The sequence below is a fragment of the Lepisosteus platostomus genome, chromosome 5 (assembly GCF_059453375.1).
Source record: "Lepisosteus platostomus isolate fLepPlt1 chromosome 5, fLepPlt1.hap1, whole genome shotgun sequence".
Taxonomy (NCBI): Eukaryota; Metazoa; Chordata; class Actinopteri; order Semionotiformes; family Lepisosteidae; genus Lepisosteus; species Lepisosteus platostomus.
In genome coordinates this window covers 62476407-62492984 of record NC_142615.1, presented here as the reverse complement: position 1 = coordinate 62492984, position 16578 = coordinate 62476407, and the positions used below count along the sequence as shown (strand labels likewise).

Sequence of the window (16578 nt, the reverse complement as noted above, 5' to 3'; positions counted from 1 at the left end):
GCGCGAGTACTAAATCTCACGGCGCCAGCCAGCGGCCAGGAGACAAGTACAATATCGTGGGACAGGGGGGCCTTGTCATTGATTGTTACATATGAGACGGGGATTAGGAGGACACTCCGACTGATTGGTAAAGGGGAACACTAACACCAGAGTGACACCCCCGGCGTCTCTTTTTGAGAGACGCCCTGGGATTTCTTCATGGCCTTGGAGGGTTGGGACCTCAGTTTTACGCCTTCCCCGAAGGACGGCGCCTGTTTGTGCAGCAGAGTGTCGCCATCAGGATGCTGGGGCATAAGAAAGCCACAGTGAGCTCCCTACTGGTCCCAGTCACACCTCTTGGAGAAGCAGCAGCAACCTGAGCTTTTCCGGGGGGAATCTCCCATCCAGGTGCCGGCTAGGCTCACACCTGCTGGGCTGCCGTGGGTGAGCCGAGTCAAGAGTCGCAGGGTGAGATCTAGTCACCGGGGAGAAACGATACAAGCGAAGGAGTACTCGGCTCCCAGCACTTGAAAAGACCGACAAATGACTCGTTCCCACCGGAGCTGAATGTACCTGCATGTGTCGTGTCCTCTTCTTCCCCCGCCCCGCTGTGTTTGCTGTATTGTCTTTGAAGCCGGCCCCCGAGACGAGACGAGACGGGATGTTCCTGTGCCCCAATTAACACTTTACAAGTGCCTTTCCCCGGCATTGTGGCCATTGTTGGTGGTCACACGCAATAAGATAAGGTGGAGGAGAGCGGGGCATGCCCAGCGCCAGACATTCAAGGAGGGGGCTGTGCGAGGTGAGGTGAGGTGCGACACGCCGGAGCCCCGACGCTGCTAATGCGGAGCACTTGTTTAACTGGCATTGAAAGGACGTGTGCGCACGGAGCGAGCCTTCCCTGCGGCGGAGCGTGGAAACTTTCTCCCCGCGCTGCAGGAGTTGTGTGCGCTGCAGCGGTGCCGAGAGAACAGCACAGAAGGCAGCAGGTTCTGGAGAGCGGGTAAGAGCCGGAGGCGGCGGCGTGCGGGACAAGGTGCTGGCCTAGGCTGCGCGCTTTGTGCTTTGGGTGCGAGCCGCTTGCAGGGGCTTGTACAACTCATACTTACCTGGCAGGGGAGATACCTTGATCAAGAAGGAGGTTCACCCAGGGTGAGGCTCGGCCATTGCACTCCAGCTGCTTGGTGGAGAAAACACACAAGAGAGTTGGCACTCAGAGTGTCGAAGGGTCGATGTATACTAGGGCTCAGTTGAAATAAAACGTCAGGACTTTTCCGACTAGTGTCACACGAAGAGAGTACATCCTTCCCACCCCTCTGCGTCTGTCTCAGTAACTCGCTGTGATCGTATAGTGGTCAGTATTTTGTGTTGTGGCCGCAACAACCCCGGTTCGATTCCGGGTCCTGGCAGAATAGGAGGAGTACTGCCTGCCTGGATGGTTGATGAACGACAGAGGCCACTCCGACCTCTTCTCGGTTTTCTTCAATGACTTACTAAGGATCTTCTTCAAATTCGCCCATGCAGGGGAAGCCAGTTTCACCAAAGCAAACGCAGGAAAGTGCATTTCAAGCAGAGACCAGGAGGGACTTGTTTACACCGAGAGTGGTCGGAGAATGGAACAATGCGCCCAGCCCTGTTGCTGAAACTGATTCTTGATGAGATTTTCGGCTCACTAAGAGGCTTGTCCCCTCCACCCGCCCATCTCTGTGTACAGTAGAGCCTCCAGTCCAGCCAGCACATGTCCACAGACATTCACAACGGCGACTTATCATAAAACGTTTGCACATATAGTTAAATTATTAGTTGTTTTTACAGGAAGTTAAAAAAAAACACTTGAATTACTTATCCAGTCTCTCGAAATAAAGTTATTTTTCAAGCAATGCAACAAACCTCGGGCAATGTGTTTTTTTTAATCCAACATTGACAGCCACATCTTAAATCTTGTCAGTCAGCTCTTTTTTCTCTATTTGAATTGTGGCTTACACATCGCATGACTTTAAAAGCTAGAAAAACAGGTTTCAATTCACAATAGCTGGCGAGCCTTGTTAGCTGAAAAAAAATTTAGAATCCCCGGTGGAACACATTCCGTAAGAATCAGCGCTTTTATAGTATATTTCACCTTTAAAGGTGGCTTCTCAAAACGCTTTACGGGATAAAAACAACAAGAACAGCAGCAACAACAATATTGTATTTCATTGCACTTTGAAAACCAAGTAATAACTTAACTACATGTGCAAACGTTTTATGATATATCGCTGTTGTGAATGTCTGTGGAGTGTATCTTATTTGCCTTACGTCCTGGTGATCTCGCTCGCCCTCCCCCCCCCTCTCCCTCAATTCAATTCAATTCAAGGTGTTTTATTAGCATGACAGATGGGTACAATCAGTGTTGGGTATTTACTTTGCTTTGCGATTCCACTTTTAAATTGTCCAATGTGCTGCTGTAATACAGTTTAAAATACAGTAAGTCTAAACTGTATCAGCTTTATTTATGGGTTGCAATTTAGAAAAATTCAAAAACCGCACTCAAAATGCAATTTAGAGCTTTCTGGCAAGAGGAGACACCCAAATTAATAATGTAACATGCCACTGTTTGTGCATGAACAAAGTTATACTGCTATTTTCATTAGATACGCGATTAAAAAAAATATTTTTTTTAATCCCCGGCGGAACACATTCCATAAGAATCAGCGCTTTTATATATCGCCTTTAAACAGATATATTTAAACACGCGTTTACGATTTAAATCAAAACACGATTCAAATCAATATAAATGTTTATTTTGTAACGCATAGGTGGCTATTCATTGTTATTAAAAATACTTAAATTCGATCATGTTGTGATATTTAGAAATATAAATTTGTTTGGTGCGAGTGAGGTTTTATTTAATCTCTGACCAAGGGAAACGTTTCATTTTTTCAAAGACATCTTTGTTAAAAGAGACAGTCATGGTTCCAATGGGATTCGATCACAGACCGTGTGACATGGGAGTTAGGAACCTAGCCCCCTGCGCCACCAGCAAGGTCACATGCAGGGTGCTGAAAAAGCACTACAGAAACATTATCAACAAACAATGTACAGCGTGTACTATTCTTGTGTTGCGGTACATGAATATAATTATATCGTTATTAATTTCTTTAGATACGCGATTCCATATTATATTCCCTTTTAATCAAATTCTAAAAGTATGCTTGTTGACTCCGGTATCTCGTTAAAGACTTCGATGCTTAAAATGTTTAGGGAGAAATGGAATACTGGTGTGTATTTTTTCTTTAAAGTACCAAGACCATCCATATACTGTATGTTTGTGTTCCAAAATTAATATCGTTAATTTATTATTTTTATGCTCAGCTACTAAGATTTCCCTTCAGTGGTAAAATTCCATATAAATATTCAATACTTAAACGGGCACATTTAAGACATATACATACTGTATACAGTACAGTTAGCATACGGTAATATGTTCATGTTCCTAAATCAATCTCTTTTATGAGCATGTGAAAGGCATGGTGAATCGATTCTCAAAAATTACTGTACTTTGGATTGGAAACAAATGCGTGATTGCGAAATGTTACTTTTACAAACACGGTCAATGAAAACAATAATAAGGACCAGGGTAATACTTTGAGTTTACAGCTTGTCCAAGGTCATTCATTATTAATACTATTAGTAATAACTTCGTTAAAGACTTTAATGGCGACAGCTCAAACATGAGAGGTTGAGCTTTATTAGCTCCACCTTGCGGAAATTCCGGATACTATTATTTTGCTTGCGGTATTATAGGGGAATTTACGGTAACTCGCGGTATTTAACGGTAACTCGCGGTAGACTGCGTAAAGGGCACCACAAAATAATGCGGTATCGCCCGTGCATTTTGAATGGCTGCATCTGTAAATGATATCTCCCGCCAGCCCTTCAAAGATACTTTTCCATGGGTGAATATGGTTGTCTGGGGAGTTGCGGTGTTGATCACTATTGGACTTCCCCGGTCTCAAGTGTTGTTGTTGGACACGGGCAAAAGACTCGCATTTTCGGCAAATATAAAGAGGGTTAAGGTTTCGGCTTTAGCGGAGGCAGTGTTTACATTGACAATAATAAGAAGAAGATCGTCCCTGGGTGGGCTTGAAACACCAATCTTTCAGTTAACAGTCGAACGCGCTCGCTGATTGCGCCACAGAGACTGATGAGAGAGGCTTTTCTCCATTCGCACCTTCCCAGTCAAAAAATAAACATTGCTTGCATTTTCTTGCCGGTCGGCAATATTCCTTCTGCTCTGATAGCCAAGAATTACATTTCATTTTTCACAAGCTGTATGAATTTCTTGAAAAACAAGTTGTTGCAGAAAGGAAATGCATTCATGCTTTAAACTAAATCAAGCCCTATGTGGTTGTCCAAGATGGTAGTTTCTGCACAAAAAGACAGGAAGAAAGACACAGCTGGGATGTGGAGCCAGGATCTCTTGTTAATGAGACAGGTAGTTAAACCGACTCAGCTACGGTGCTGGCAGAATTCTCCTCTTTTATAGCCGCTTGGACACACCGCTCTGAGCCATCTGCGTTCTCGAAGCCCTGAGTCTGCCGGCTGAGCAAGCTGCCTCCTTTACACGGAACAGGAGCCCTGACCGTAAGAGAAATGAAGAGAAATGGCTTTTATTGGGCACTTTTCATGTCCAATGCGCTTGACATCTCCCAAGGGCGACAGAGTTCATTTACGACACTTTTCCTTTCTTTCTTTTTTCTGTACTCTTTGATGAAACAAAACGAGAAATCATGTAAGGGAAAATGTCTTTTTTCATGGAGAAAACATGCACCAGGAAATGTTGTGTTTAGAAGAAGTGAGTTAACATGAAAAGTGACCTAATTTACCGGAGCAAATGCTCACCTAGCAAGATCTGCTTTACTACAAGAGAGAAGTAGAGTGAAAGACGTGATCATTTCACGCCGTTGTGGAACAAAACGCTTTTTTCTTGGAATTCTAAATCAATCAAAAAGTGATGATTTTTTAAAACTGATAAAAATGTAGAAAACACGTTTCTCACTTAGAAATTTAAGATGGGGGTGGGGTATTACTAGTAGCGGCGCTGAACTCACCATGGTGCAATTCATTTACGTGACGGGTTAGTTGTTTAATGGATAACGCATCTGATTTCGGTTTATAAGATTGTCGATTCGACTTCTACCGGGGTTGTGTGATTTAAATCAGGCTCCTCAGAAATAGATGTCCGTTATGTAAATGAACCGCACCTGAAAGCAAACGTTGGGTCTGGGTTCCTTTCTTTCCTGCATGAAATAGCAAATCGTTACAAAAAAAAAAACACCAACTAATGTCCAATAGTCCAATAGTTAGTCATTTAAGTAAACATGAATATACTGTAAGGTCTTGGTACATGGGAGTGGATTTCAACCACAATTAAAAAAGGGCAAATTATAATGACAGGCTTCAGACACTTTGTCATACAAAAGTGACCAAACACTCCCTAACTTTCAGGTTTGCTTGAACCTGTAACAAAGAAGCAGTCTGAAACTTCCATTCTCTGTTGTCACTGTCTCTAAAGCCAGACATGATGTTTCACAGATGTGCAGTGTGCCTTTTCTCTTGTCATGTTCAAGATGATCTGCTGCATAAGCTCCTATCTGGGTGTTCTATACTGCACTGTTATTTCATTCAGATTACCTATGTGGTGTAATTTTCTAATTTTCAGGCTCCTGCAAATACACCAGCTGACCTCAATGTGATTTGAACGCAACCTTCTGATCTGTAGTCAGACGCGCTACCGTTGCACCACGAGGTCACTCATGACAAGTCCTTTTAATTCCCCCAAAGAGAATAACAGTAATGCTAGAATAACTAGTATTAAAACTAATACTACTACTGTTAATTCTCTAACAGTAACACTATAATTATAAATAATATTTACATGAATATGAACATTAAAACTAAAACTATCAGTAGCGCTATCATCATTAATACTCACATGAACACTAGCATTAAAACAACCAGTTGTACTCTCATTAATATTAATATGAATACACTAGTATTAGTATTTGTTGCTACCCATGACGTTACATCGCTCTTTGTGATGAACGCGATACACCTAGACGCACACAGTGACGTGGCGCCTGTCCCCGTGTAACCATACTTATGATTTATAAACACGGGAAAAAATACATGTAAACTGTTACTTACATACATTTATCAACTTGGAATATATTTTTTTAGCTCTAGGATACAGTAACCTAAATAATAATAAGAATAATCATTGTTTAATTTCGGTTTGAACATTTTTTACACTAAACGCACTGTGGTAATTGATCGATACAGTCTTTATTGACTGTTTTCTAGATATTTAAAACAGGATCAAAAACAGAAAAAGAACCAGTACTCACCAATCGGTGAAGTTAATCGTTTATTCTATGGTTTTTCAATTGAATTAATTGGTTTTCGATAGATAAGTGATCAATAACTCTCCTCCGTGCGCACCCTGCGCCTCCCGCGGTCTTGCTCTCTGATCCAGGTGCTCAGGCTGGTGTCTGTGACATCACAGCGCTCTTTCTAACAGAGCAGAGCGAGTCTCCGCTGGAGGAGACTCCTGTCCGGAGCCCGGGGTTCTTTTCTTACAGATATAACATCCCCCCCAAAAAAGAACACACCAGGCTGTGAAGAGAAGCGAATCATAACAGTTGTAAAAGGAGAGCGACAAACCAAGGAATGAAATTCATTAAACAGGAAAAAAAATAGTTTACTTCGCAGATGAATGTGTTACAAGGCGTACCTGTGTGGAGCAGTAGAGAACGAGTACAAGTCCCTGTAATAAGTGCTTTTAAATGTTTTAAACGAATCATCAGAGTATAGAAGCCAGGAGGATCAGGAACCTGATCCTGGAGGTTAAAATGTGTATCCTGGTTTTATTTCCAGCCTGCTCTCAGTTCCATAGGTAGTCTGATTATTTAAATTAAATGTATAACTGTTACAATAATTCATCTAATTGTAAATTTATAAGACTGTGAGACACCTGTGAGAGACATATGAGAGCTGGTGATTCCCTGGGCTGGTGTGGAATCACACACAGACAGGTCTTCTTCTGTGTGATCTTAGTCCCACTGCTGAGAGCTACAGACTGGTCAACTGGTCACTACTGTAGACACGGCCATTGGCCCATCAGCTACTAATAATCAATATACAGTGTACTGACCAGAGTGTCACTACTTGTGTTTATTACATTACAAGATAATTCCACACTCACGTGTGTTAGAAAACATTTATAAAACATGTTTGGAGATTGACATACAGTAAAGAAAGTAATACTGAAGGGCTGGAGGTCCTGGAAAGAGTTAATAGAAGCTTCTTGCTTCTGACCTGGAACAGAGTCCACAGCTGACAGATCAGTGAGTCTTTAGCCCAGTTCACAGAGAGGAGAACCAGGAGCTCTTCTCTGTCTCTAAGTGGCTGTGAGGAAGGAGAAAATGGGGAGATGTGACCTGAATCCAGGCTGTTCTGTCTGATATTATTCATGTAGCAGCACTGATTGTCTGAATGTCCTCTGGTTCTGGATTGACGGATAAAAAGAAGTATGGAGCTTCTGTCCGATTGTCTCTGAGCTGTGAATCTGACTAAGAAGAGAATAATGATTTTTTATTCTGCCTCTGATAATTTTTCTCTTTGCCAAGTGGTGTTACATCCCCTTCAGAAACTCTGCACAGACTGTCAGAGTGAGAGAAAAGTAGAGAGATGGACAGATAAGAGCACACACAGCGAGGGAGACATACGTCTTGATTTACTTTGAAACAAGTGTTCATTTCCTTTGTGGAACAAGTTGTTTCTGAACTTCAAGAAATTCATACAACTTCTGAAAGATAAAATATAAGTCTTGCTAATCAGGACAGAAGAAATACCGCAAGAAAATGTCAGTGATTTTTCTCCTTTTAACGAAAAGTGGAGAAAAACAATGGCAGTGCATCTCCTTCATCTTAATTTAGCTTAATACAAGTATTCACTTCCTTTTCTGTGGATTACAGACTGCGAAAGATTAAATAAAGTTATTGGTTATTCATGGTCAGTGCAGAAGAAATACTGCCGGCTGGCAGGAAAATGTCAGTATTTTATAATTCTTTAACTACAAACGTGTGAATGGCAAAAAGCAACGGGAGTGTGTCTCTGTGGAGCTGGTAAATGAAGGGCTGGTGGTTCAAACCCACTAAGGGACGAGCTTCAGACTGTTTCCCTGTAACCATAATCTCTGCTAAAAATTGAAGGGATTTCTTCGCAAACCCTCTTGAATATTGCAGGAAATCTTCGTGTTTTACTCGTGTGCAACTACAACAAGTAAACAATTAAGTACCTAAGTCAATGTCCAAGAAACCATCCTCACGTGTGGAATTTTTCTTTAACTGGCTGTTGGGAGAATTCATTTATACACCCGTTGTATCCTTAGCAAAAATATTTTAAAATTAGAACACAGATTTGTTGGAGAACTTGACAATCCTTGACAATCATTATTAAATGAGCATTATACAAATGTGCGTTGATATTTTGTATATGTACCTTAATTGTAATAAAATTAAACATAATTGCTTTGATATGGATGTTCATTTGAAGGATTTGTTAATGTTAATGTTAATGTTTGGGGTCAGAGCGCAGGGTCTGCCATTGTACGGCGCCCCTGGAGCAGTTGGGGTTAAGGGAACTATCAAGGATCTCTGAACAACCAAAGATACATTTGGGCATCTGCTATTGGTAAAGATTAAAGAGTACTGTAAGTGTGAAACTTGCACACACACGAGAGAAAAATCAGTTTTAATGTACTTCATTAAACTGATGGTGTGCTTATCAATTGTGCATAAAATGTACATAGCTAAGGATGGTTTCAATCAGTCGATCTCTGTGTTACAGGCCCAGCAGGGTTCCGCTGCGCCACTCTGCTAACAGATGTCTTAGTGTGATTCAACACAACTACTCTATCTTTGCTTTCTAAAAGTGTGCCCAAGATGGAAAAGTCTAAACGCTAAACGCAGACGTCACTTTGAGCTCTTGGTCTTTTATAGTACAAATCAGCACACGCTGCTCTACATGGGCGTGTCTTCAAGATCGTTGTGAACCAAACCTTCTGCCAAACTGAATCTTTTGTCGTTAATTCCCAAATCTTCAATGAGAATCAGTGAAACGAAAACCAAGCCCATGTACATACTCGCGTCCTAGTGTGAAAGAAAAATGATGTAAGCATTTGAGAAATAACGAGAGTAGTCTGAACATCTCCAGCCTGTCAACTGCTATACAAAGAGATCGCTCCCTCTACACCCAGTTTATAACGCTGAAAATGATTCAGGAAGCACAGCAAAGTTCTAAAACCAGCGAATGCATCTGCATACATAAAATGTCAATTTTTCAAAAGTAAAATCTTCAGCTTTGAAAGATTGTCATCTATATATTTTTGTTTTTCTCTTTTTTACATAACACGCTTTCGAGAAACAAACTGTCTTGTAATGAAGGCTGCATTAGAAAATGTGTATCTAGCTTTGTTCAATTAAAATCGGCACATCCCAGTGGACAAAAGATGTAGAATATACGACTATTAAACGCATACTTTAGACGTATAAATGTGCTCCGTAACTGGTCTAGAATGAAATTCTAATATACATATATCGTTATACGTCAATTAGACATCTATGATTATATGTTTATTATACATAAATGGTTGGAGTTCTATTATACGGATACATTTAGAGGACTAATATACATATATAGTTAAAGGTCTATTATACATCAAATACATATTTTTTAGGTGTATAAACTAGTAAATAAAGCCAATGATTTGTTTAAGAAAAATATGTAGTTCAAATTATACATTATATACAATCAACAAATGGCTAATCATCATAAAAACACAACTAGTAAACTTCAGTTACAAATTCTAGTAACATGGCAATATATATAGTAATGACAAACAAACTAATTACATGATCCCGCTAATATTTAACTCAAAACCACATTTCGATTCAAATATAAATTTTAACATTTACAACTTCTATATTTCCATCAAAATATAATTAAGGTAGCACAAACGCTACTTTCTAAAAAAGACAGAATGAAACTGTTTGTTTTGTGTTTCATGGTGATCCTCCTCTCGATACTAATGAAATGTTTAATATGATCCCTTGAGAAACAAAAAGGAGTCAATTTCCGCCTGGAATGATTGATGCCCCATCAAACATTTTGTAATATCCCCGGAAGTTTATACAGTAGAATCCTGGTTCGTGGCTTAAATTCAAGGTAAACAAGACTAAGGAAACAAGTTGGAAACTTGATGTCGAACTGGGATTTAAATCACCCGGAACATTTCACTACATTGGGCAGTATGTGCCAGGGAGCATTGCACAGGTACCCTGTGAAAATACAAGTTTTGACGAGACGGGATGGACATATAAGGTCAAAAGGCTTGGGGAATTGAACTTTAAGGTGAAGACTGCGGGTTCAGTAGCAGCAGAACCTGATCAGTATCAGTTGACTCCGATATACTTTGAAAATGAACTTCGGGATTTAGAGTCAGACGTGCTACCGTTGCACCATGGGGTACTCAATTAAAAAAAAAATAGAAAAAACAATCAGTGTTCCTGGATCTGTAATTGAGAACAACACCTGCACAAGAGCTGCGCAGGAAGAATAAAATGTGGTCTGGGATGAAGAGACTCTCTTCGGAAGAGCTGCGCTCTTCACAGGAGATTTTTTTTTTTTGTGAAGCTGATTTGTCTCCTTTGGGGAATTCAAAGGCACGGACAGCCGCGACTTCGTGGCGCAACGGTAGCGCGTCTGATTCCAGATCAAAAGGCTGCGTGTTCAAATCACGTCGAGGTCAGCTGTTACTTTTTCAGGTTCTGCTGGTCCTGAACACGGAATTCACACCATGCAGTTGAGTTCTATCTATATATACACCACATAGATAATCTGAACAAAATCGAGCAGTACAGGACACGCAGTGTGAAGCTCACACAGGCTTACAGTCTCCAGTATTGGAGTGAAGAGGAAAAAAATAACTTAGTTTTTTTAAGAGAAAAGGCACAGTTCACATCTGCTTAACATCACGTCCAACTTTAGAGACAGCTACATCAGATAATGGAATCACGGAAGTTTCAGATAACTTTTTTTTAATACAGGTTCAAGCAAACCTGAAAGTTAATGAGTTTCCGGACACTTTTGTTTTATTAAAAAGTGTCTGAAGCCTGAAAATATAATTTGAAAAAAAAAAACGCTATTGGACATTAGCAGGAGCTTTTTGTAACGATTTGCTATTTCATGCTGGAAAACAAAGGAAACAGACCCAACGTTTGCTTTCAGGTGCAGTTCATTACATAATATACATCTATTACTGAGGAGCTTGAATAAAATTTTCACGAGCCAGGTAGAAGTCGAAGCTACAATCTTATGATCCGAAATCAGACGCGTTGTTTATTAAACCGCTGGCATTTCACATAACCTGAATTGTCCCATAGTGTGCTCAGCGCCGTTACTAGTAATGCACAGCTCCGTCTAAAAAAAACTGAACGCAGATGTCTCAGAGTGGTGTGTCCAAGTGGCTGTAAACGGTGATGGCTGTCCTGTCACCGTAGCCTAGTTGGTTAAAGCGCTTTTCTATCAAACAAAAGAACTAAGATTCAAATCCCAGCCGTGTCTTTCTTCCTATCTTGTAGTACAGAACGTATCATTTCGGGCAATCACAAAGGGCTTGATTTCGTTAAATGCATGTGTTCATTTCCTTTCTGGAAAACTTGTTTTTGATGAAATTCACACAGCTTGCGAAAAATGAAATTCAATTCTTGGTTATCAGTGCAGAAGAAATATTACCGTCTGGCAAAATAAACGGTAAGAGATTTTTTTAAAACCTAAAACTTGTGATTCGAGTGAAGACCCAACTAGTCAGTCTCTGTGGCGCAATCGGTTAGCGCGTTCGGCTATTAACTGAAAGATTGGTGGTTCGAGTCCACCCAGGGACGGGGTTCTTTTGCGATGTAAACGTTGTCGTCAGTCGATTGGATTTCTCAGCGAAACCATAACCATTTTAATATTTGCAGGAAATGCGAGTGTTTAACACGTGTCAGGGTCACCGGGAAATGTCCAATAATGCCCAACATTGCAATTCCCCAGAAAACCATATTCACCCCAAAAATATTATCGTTGAATCTTCATTTATACTCCAGTTGAATCCTCTGCTGAAATATTTTAAAAATACAATGCAGGTTTGTTTGAGAACTTGACAAGCATTGTTAAGATGGCACTGTGCAGTTGGATTTTGATATTTTGACATATTTACCTTAATTTTAAACATAAATACTATACAGTCTATTGTAATTTTAAAATATGTTAGCTGAGGATGCAAAGGGGTGAAAGGGAAAGGTCAGAGGGTATAGTAAAAACGAGGTTAGGATTAGTGGAGGTGGTAGGGGTGTTGATGGTTTTTCTCTGTAGAGGATGATTGAGGTTTTTATCCTTCTCTGAAGTGAGAAATTGGAAGAGTTGGGAGTTGAGGGATCTGATGAGGTTAGTTATAAAAGGAAGTTGATGTGGAGCTGTTAGCCGTAAAACGTCCTAACGTCTTTGATGTTGTCATCAAAGATAAACTGCAGTAAGCAAAGATAAAGAAAATTATCTTTGCTTACTGCCCTGTCTTTCCACACCTGAAGAAGGCTCTACGGCCAACACGTTATGTTTCCTTTCTTCTCTTTTCAGCATGGAATAATCCTTTACTTGTTCCTTTGCAGCCTACGCATGCTGACACAGCTACTCACCTGATATATAACATTCCTATAATCACAACTATGAATGTCCACTGTGGGTATTTTTTCCATTATTATTTATTTTGGCATTGAAGCATATTTTATGTAATACCGAAGTGTCATAATCACTGAAAAACATATTTTTTAATTTAGAAAGAATTAAAAAAATATAAATCACTATGAATTACATTTAACCTGTTCTGATCTAGGTTTTCTATATACTTTAACATGCCATGTTCAGAATGTCACAACACAGAAATGCAACAGTGAAGTTTTGTAATTACAAATGTTCGTGATGAGTGATTTTGTCTCTCTTACCTTAGTGTCGGAATACTAAGATGTTTTTGTAACGAGGAAGGAGGGAAAAAGTAATTCAGCAGAAGGGGTGCTATTTTGTTGACTATAAATCCTCACATGCCATGTTCAGAGGGTCATATTAAAAAAAGGTACAGTAAATTTTCTTATAGTTCATGATTTTCATAATTTGTTACATTGTGTCTCACACCTTTGTGTCAGAATTCTGAGATGTTTTTTTCTAAACAGGGGCCATCGCAATACAACAGAAAGAGCAATTAGCTTTTCCCTATAATTTCTCTCATGCCACATTCAGAGGGTCATATTTTAAAAATGGTACAGCAACATTTCCTGAAGTTCAGGATTTTGAGAGTCTGTTACATTGTGTCTCACACCTCAGTGGCAGAATTGTGAGACGATTTTATAATCAGGAGGGAGGGTCATAGCAATTCAGCAGAAAGTGTCATCACCCTTTGCTCATCCTCCGTTAACCATATATTCTCATATGCCATGTTCTAAATGTCCCATTGTAAACTGCTATAATAACATTTCTTGCAAAATGCAAGATTTTGAGACTTTGAGAATTCACGTTTTGCCTTTGTCTTATTTACTTGTTGTCTAACATGCCAGTTTGTGTTATTGTGAGTTTTAAAAATTGGTTTTCGATTTTCTGAAATGTGTTTCATACAAAAATGCAATTTGGATAATCATTACTTACATATTCCACTTTACTGAGGATATGTGCAGTAATCCACTCGGATTAGTATTTTTAAAAATGACTATAGAGATCCATCTACAGGCGAAAGGCGGCATAACATCACAGCAGCAGCACTTAAGGTGGAACAAAAAACGCGAATAAGAAGCTGGCGAATAAGCAGCCAACTTCAGCCTCGTTAATGCAATAGGATTGGGTGAGGTAGAAAAATATTTCTTCCCCTGAATCCTAACATTTTTGTAGGTGTTCTAGGACTTCTCGTTTCAGATAAAGCTGCCAATACATCACTTATTTCTACTCCATCAATATCAGCAGTGTTATCAGTACTGAGCCCTAAGTGTGGGTCCTGTCATCATATAAAAACTTGAACGTATCAACTGCATTCACCTGAAAAAATCTGATAAAATTGAAAAATACACCGGAAACAAATTTACACTGTTTTTTTCAGATCCAGAAGAGACTCATCATGAGACTCAAAACAGACCTGTTTTTAATTCTTTCCAGGAGGAAAGATTATTCAGATGCAAACATGGGTCCAAAATCAATGTACTCACCTATCTGTGTTGCTTCTTCAAATCCTTCAACTAAACGTCAGTATTAAGGGATGATATCATACAAATTTTAGTTTTCTTTTAAAGCACTTTTTAAAAAAAAATATGAGCCTCTATTATAGTTGTCTTGGATGTTTCGCAAGGTATAATAGACCCCCTTGTGCCCTCCGCTAAAATATTATAAAATACAACAATCTTTATATATATATAGAACAGCTTTATGGTTACATCTATATTAAAATTAAGATAAATATACAAAAGTATTGAAATACAAATGTACAGTCCTAACATAATCATGCTGTCCAACTGTCTTTTTTGCTTTTCAAGTTCTCCAACAAATCTGTATTGTAATTTTAAATATTTTAACTAAGGGTGCAACGAGAGTATAAATGAATTCTCCCGCCAGCCATTTGAAGGTCAAAGTCCATGGCTGAATATGATTCCCTTGAATGTTGGCCATGACTGGTCATTCCCAGTGATAATGACTAATGTACTCACTTGTTTACTTGTTGTAGTTTGACACACAAAACAACTGCATTTCCTGCAAATATCAAGTGGGTTAAGGTTTTACTAAGGAATCCAATTAAGTAGAATAATGAGAAATGGGCTCGAACCACTAACCTTTCAATTAACAGCTCCCAGAGACTCATGTGCAACCCTTTTCTCCATTTGCAAGCTTTTGGTAAAAAAAAAGACTTTATTCTTGCCGGCCTGTGATATTTGTTTTGCACTGATAAGCAGGATCTGTGTTTCATCTTTCGCAAGCTGTATGAATTTCATGAAAAGCAAGTTGTTCTAGAAAGAAAATGAAAACTTGCATTTAACAAAATCAAGCCGCACGTGATCATCCATAGTGATACATTCTATAAGACAAGACAGGAAGAAAGGCACCACTGGGATTTGAAGTCAAGATCTCCTGTTTAATAGGAAAACACATTAACCAAATCAGCCAAAGTGCTGTCAGAGTATTAACATCATGTCTGATGTCAGTGATTGCAGCTGACGAGGAGGATCGCTGGAGGACAGTTCACTGTGAACAAGTCAGCCTGCATGATGAGGGGAAGAGACCAGCCTCTGTGATGCACTATAGAGTTACACTAACCTTCTGCCCTACTGTTCTCTGCTGCATTCTACCCTAGCAGATAAATATTGGTTTCCATGCGTGTAAGGTTTCTTTTTTTTGTCAAATATTTTCAAGCATATTTTTGCTGTTGAAAATAAGTTGTTTGTGGTTTTGAGTGTTGTGTTCCTCTTCCCTTAGTGTCACCCAAAGTGATACATTGTGCTTTGGCAATTCTTCAGGCTATAGTTTTTAGAGGAGCTCAGTTGAATTAATTTGCGTAGATAAAGTATTTATTTTCCTTTTAATTCTTTAAAGCATATTACATTGTCAATACATTGTATCTTTCTTCCTACTAATTGTCATCATTTTTTTTTCTGGCTTGATCTCGTAATCAGATATTAAAAGAAGTGGGACAGATTCATGCACACTAAAAAATACGAAAGGGTAGCAGGACACAGTAACCACCAAACATCTTGTAGATTAGGAATGTGCCTTAAATATTTCAGTACTTTAGAGGGTTCTGCCATTTTAGATGTTGTACTGTGCCTGTCTGATTTATCAAAGTGTCATTTAAATCTCCCGTCATTTCTATATCAGTCTGAAGGCCTTGCAGTAAAGATTGCAATTAATCCCAAAATGCCAAGTTTCCCACTGATGATACGTACAAATAAATTAATGTACATTTTCCCCCAAAACAACCAATTTAAAATAAAATGCATCTCTCCTCATCTGCAGTTTGAGAGATTAATGTCAGAATAAATACAGGTTTAAAAGTTAGGAGCATTGATAGTCCTATTTTAAAATTATGCTAAAATGCTCACAATATATTAAAAAAGTTCTATAAAATGCAAAAATATTTAAAACATATTTTTGTATTTTTTTTTACAAGGTAAAAAAAATGATACACAGTTATAAAGATCAGGAATTATAAATTTGAAGTTACAATCCACTTACAATATGTCAAAAATGGCAAGAATATGTAAAACAGGTGTATACCATTTTTAAAAAAATGAAACAAGTAAAAAATAAATACTAAATACTTTTAAAATTCAGGAATGTGATTGGTCAGATGCTTACGATGAGTGTTGTTGGTGTTTCGTGTGATTTAGCGAATTGAAAAAATATACAATTTAAAAACGGCAAGAGCTCGTATGAAAAAAAATAGTTTGCAAGTATCTTTGTTGTAACAGCTGCGCCAGAACTAATGTATTC

The 16578-nt window shown here is 39.1% G+C and overlaps 2 non-coding genes across 2 annotated transcripts; both read left to right on the top strand.

Annotated features, from left to right (window-relative positions):
• Nucleotides 1–10756: 10756 nt before the first annotated feature.
• Nucleotides 10757–10828, top strand: trnaw-cca (transfer RNA tryptophan (anticodon CCA)). Its single transcript has one exon. It is a non-coding gene; the product is annotated as a tRNA-Trp (tRNA).
• A 1061-nt stretch (nt 10829–11889) lies between these two features.
• Nucleotides 11890–11963, top strand: trnan-auu (transfer RNA asparagine (anticodon AUU)). The gene has a single exon. It is a non-coding gene; the product is annotated as a tRNA-Asn (tRNA).
• Nucleotides 11964–16578: the final 4615 nt, after the last annotated feature.